Source organism: Rhipicephalus sanguineus, chromosome 6 (assembly GCF_013339695.2).
Source record: "Rhipicephalus sanguineus isolate Rsan-2018 chromosome 6, BIME_Rsan_1.4, whole genome shotgun sequence".
In the NCBI taxonomy this organism is placed as follows: Eukaryota; Metazoa; Arthropoda; class Arachnida; order Ixodida; family Ixodidae; genus Rhipicephalus; species Rhipicephalus sanguineus.
The window spans coordinates 156,825,109-156,830,252 of record NC_051181.1 but is presented as its reverse complement, the minus strand read 5'-3'; positions in this window follow the sequence as shown (position 1 = coordinate 156,830,252).

The following is a 5,144-nucleotide window of genomic DNA, read 5'->3' as shown; positions in this document are numbered from 1 at the left end:
GGCGTCCCTGAAGTCGTGCTCTGAAAAAAGAAAAAGAAAGGGAAGCCGTGGGTTGGGCTTCTTTCGTGCGAGTAGTTTCGCCTGCTTGCTTACCGTCCGAGCCGGCTGAGGCGTCTTCTTCTGTCTCGCGACAGGCACGCCTCTTCTTCCTTAGTCTGCTCTTGTTGTCGATGATGATGTCTTACAAGGCAGTGGCACGCAGCCACAAAGTTCTCGTTCTTGTTCACCTATTAACCGTGGCTCACACCCACTCTGGGGGATTTGCCAAGAATGAATAATTGTTGGGGTTTTACGTCCCAAAACCACGATATCACTGCGAGGGACGCCGTAGTGGAGGGCTTCGCAAATTTCGACCACCTGGGGTTCTTGAACGTGCACGTATACCTATATGTACACGGGCGCCTAGCGTTTCGCCTTCCGCGAAATGCGGCCGCCGAGGCCGGGTTTCAATCCTGCGACCTTAGAGTCAGCAGTCGAGCACAACAGCCGCTAGACCACCACGGCAGGGTTGGTCAAGAATCGAGTGGTTTTATGAATTTATATAGAACTTAGCAATGGGTAGTTATATAATAGAAACCTTACAAAATTATCGACGAAATTTTGGTGCAAATAAAATGTGTAAAAAAAGCAAAGTTTTTTTTTTCTTCACGAACGAGTACATAGAGGAGCTTTTTAGCAATTATTTTGATGGTTCACAAATGATCAATTTTTAAGTATTATGAGTGATTACTGCACAGCGTTATTCGGTAGCATTTAATACTTATTTTCCCAATTTACGAATTGACATTGCTTTGTTACAATTTACTTTACTCCTTAATTTAAGTGGGATTGGTCAAGAGCGTCTTCGTTCGGGTTGTAGAAAAACGACAAAACGAAAAAAAAAAAATATGTGTACGTCTTCCTTGACTTACGGAGGGCCTTCGAACAGTGTTGTTTGGTTCGCATGATTGCTACGTGACTTGGAACTACCCTCCCTAGAGTATCAGCCTTGAATCGTGCAGTAGAATGGTTTGGTAAAATAAGGAGTAAAATAAATTGAAACAAAGCTATACCAGTCTGTAAATTGTAAGAAAGTGTTAAATGTTACCGAAGTGATTTCGGCAGTAATCACTCATAACAGTTCAATATTGATACTCTGTGAATAATAAAAATAGTGGTTTAAAAAAACTCCACTCAGTCGCTTCGTGAAGAAAAAAAAATTCAACCAGCTCCGCTTCGCGGACACCGATGAAACAGCAAAGCCCGTGGCCTTCCCTTCGTCAGGCTAACGCATTTCATTGTTTTGCAAGTCTTTCATACATGTTGTATCACTGCTCTTTATCAAACACTCTTTGTTAAACTTTGAGGTAGTAGTATAGCTTTATTGCATCTTGGCCATACCACTTTTATTCGCAGGTTTACAAAGAAGCCTTCGCCTAATTCAGATGCTCCGATATGTTGTATCAGTGCATTTTTATTAAACACTCTTTGTTAAGCTTTTAGGTGGTAGTATAGTCACCACCTTTCATAACCACAAAGTATCACGTGACGGTGGTGTGACTATGGTAACGCGCACGCCATTTGTTGGGATAACTGTTGCCCTCTGCCTTTTTAGTGGAAGTTGTTTCCTGTAGTGTGATTTACCCAATTTCTGTGGCACATATTCGTTTATGATGATGATAGTTTTCTGAGAGGCCGCGCAGATTTCTGTGCACATACCTGCTTGTTGGGCTAACTGTTGCCTTCATTTTTAATGGACCAGTGGTGAGTAGTGGGTGAGTAGTGGGCCCGTTTATGATGCCCACAAGCGTTAACACGGATCCCGGACATGAAAGGCTCGACCAAGACCAGCGAAGCTAGGGAAGCGTTCCGATGGAGAGGCATCGCGCGTGCTTTTGGCTTGACTAGCACGATCGTCATCGGTGGCATTAGCGCACTCGCGCTCTTGGGCGCGCCGACGTTCTTCGTACTGCCACTGCTCGTCTTTGGAACGTACGACAGGCGTCCTACCCATGACGAGTCAAAAGAGCAACTGAACACGTCGCTAGCGTGATCTCTTACTTCACGGTATACAAAGGACAAACGCGATTGGTTGACGAGACTTATTGGTGAAATACTATGACGTCTTATTAAAGACGGCTACGCCAGTCGCGACGCGCCTGTCTGAATTAGTCTGAATTGGAGTGTCTCGAAGTCAGTGCCGCCTGCCTCGGGCGCAGGGTGGCGACAAACTTTGTCTAGGTGAGCGCCATATTGGGCCGAATTCGTTGATGTGGGCACCGCCTCTTCTTAAGGTGACGTGCAAACACGATGACAGACACGCGAGTGAAGCCGCAGAAATGATAAGCTTTAATAGAAAGAACGAACTCGGACGTTATATTCAAGGCATCTGCCATAGCGCGCGTCTGCGTGCTCCGAAACATGGCGGTTCTGTCGAGTTGTTGCCACCATGAATCTTGCCCACATGCACTCCTTGATCCTAGCACTGAACAGATTCGCTGTACAAGCGAACGTCAACTGCAAAAGTGTCTCCAAATCTAGCGCCGTAACGTGGAATGAGAAATAAATATTTTGCGTTTTACGACATTTCAAAAATGGCGCTATGATCATGCGTTGCGATGGCTACGTCATAAGCACCTTCCTTACAAGCCCCCTACTTAAACGCGACGATGCGTTCGTTTTTTGTCGGTGTCTTTGCCTTTATATTACTAAGTATGCAGTGGTGCGCCCTTACAGACAATTGTACGATGGTTTGCAGCAGTAATTTAGAACTATTAGGGCTCACAAGATGACACGACGTTTTATATTGACCTGTTAGCTCTAGCTTATTTCGCTAAACAATTAAAAAAAGACTCGCAGCATCCTCTATGCATTCGCTTAAGACGATTCGAAGGCGAAAGACAGCTTCTTTTTCTTCTCAGGCGATGCATCTATCCTCCTCCGTCACCCTCGCAAAACTGTTAGGGGCGAAGCACCTTGGGACCTAGCTTTGTCGTCGACTCTCACTGTCCGCTGTCACGGTATATAGAAAACCGTTGCTATAGTCGAAACATATGTACGTTGCGATTACGATTACGATTATAAAGTCTCAGATAAAAGTCATATGCAGCACTCAAAACACTCCTAAAATATCTTAATAAAAATGAAATGGAATAAATAAAAAAGCATTTGCTTGCATCTGCTATTGAAAATGTGTCTATATGAGGCTTACACTTCGTCGTTCCGAAGAACACAGCAGCACGGCAGTGTCATCGAAATAGCATAACAAATTTGTAGACGGGCAAATCCGGGAACATTTTGAAGAAACAGTTCGCGACAGATATTAAAGAAAGACGGATACATTGTGTTGTTTTATTCAACTCGAAATAACTCTATGACCTTATTCTGTGCGGCCAGCGTAGGAAATTGATCCGACCCATGTGATGGAGAAGTCTGCAACTTGGCAAATAGGTCTTCGGTTAACCGGCGGTGATGCAGGCTCACGTAAGAGGAGCGCGGATCGCTGCCCTTGTATGTATAAGCCGATATGTCCTTGTTAAATCGGGCAGGACAATGCTCCAAGTCTGGAGGTACCACTTAATGAACGCTCTTCGCCGTTTAGAGGATTACATTCATTAGGTGCGGTGAATTAAAGGTTTTCAATATATTAGTAAATTGTTTTCGTCTGCCATTACAAACAGATAGCTTTTCACATGGCACTTCACGATAGCCAAATCTTAATGATGCCGTGATATTGTGCTTAGTATAACACACCTTCATAGCCATTAAGGGAATGGTAAATTGGGGTGATTGGCATGGTTTTACGATTACTATAGCGCAAAATATGAAAGCGAGGTAAAACGAGAACCCTTCGTTTTGTCGTTTAGTGTCTCCCCTTCGTATTTTCCCCTGCTGTAATTATAAATAGCCACCGAGTTAACAAGATGCGTGATATATACTCGGAGGTCAGGCGTGCATTATCTTGTAAGTACGGCGTTCGCTGTACAGCCAGCGCAGCATGAGAAGTCAGAGAAGTAATCGGTTTCCGATCGTTCCATCCGCAAATGAATAAGTACGCTGCAAAGTTATTAAGGCGAAAGCCGTAAATGCCTCATCAAACGCGAAATTTGACCGTCGGCGTCCCGCGGCGTCGGGGACGAGTGATGCAAAAAATCATCACGTGATGACGTCACGATGACGCCACAGATCACCAAAATTAGTGGTCATTATGACGTCATCATGACGTCACATGATGAAGTCATATGACATCGTAGCTTGGTCACAGGTGGTCCGATAACGGAGGCAATGCAAAACCAAGATAGGCGACTCCGATCCTGGAGGCAGTGCAAAACCATGTTAGGTGCAGAAAGCTTTCGAAGGCTGGAGGGGCAGAATCAATACATCGATTGAGAAGAAAAATAAGATGGCATTCGCCTTCGAGCCGTCTTAAGCGAATGCATAAGGGACCCTGCGAGTTTTTTCTATCGTATGCACCGAAAACACTTTCGTCGTTTTCTCTCTGTAGCATCCACTTGAAAGCTAAGCTGAATGCTGGATTTTTTGATCATATAAACACGATATGTTGCCTTTATATCTGCTCACAATGTTTTGCTGCATACCTATGGAGCAGCGAGCTGCTTATATATACTCGCGTCGTTCCGAAAGCAACACACGATGTTATTTTGAGAACACCAAAATGATGGGTTTTACTATAGCAATATCTGGTAGCGACGCAAGGCATTTCAGTAAGAGCGTCGTTTCGAAAAGTATCTTTCATGCGTATTTATGTTGTTAGAGGACGCTGACGGCAACAACATATTGCTCGCAAATCTCAGTCGCGAGTTATGAAGCGTGATTTGGTCGTGTATAACGTCGAAACCAAGTCTAAAAGTGGTCATGTAGAACACCGCGTTCTATCTGCTATCAGTCATGCACGATCTGAAGTGCTTCATGACATGAATATAGTATTTCGCCAACACACTTTTGCTTTATTCATGCTTTCAATATTCAACATATTGCTTATTCATGCAAACAACTTTTCAGTTGCTTGCATGAATAAGCATTATGTTGCAATCAATCTAGTTGGTACGCCGCTACAAGCGATCATGTTTGTTGACTCCTGTGCCAGTGTAAAGCTCGCGTTGCCTGTAAACAAAGTTTTAGAGGAGCTACCGCCACTTTAGGGT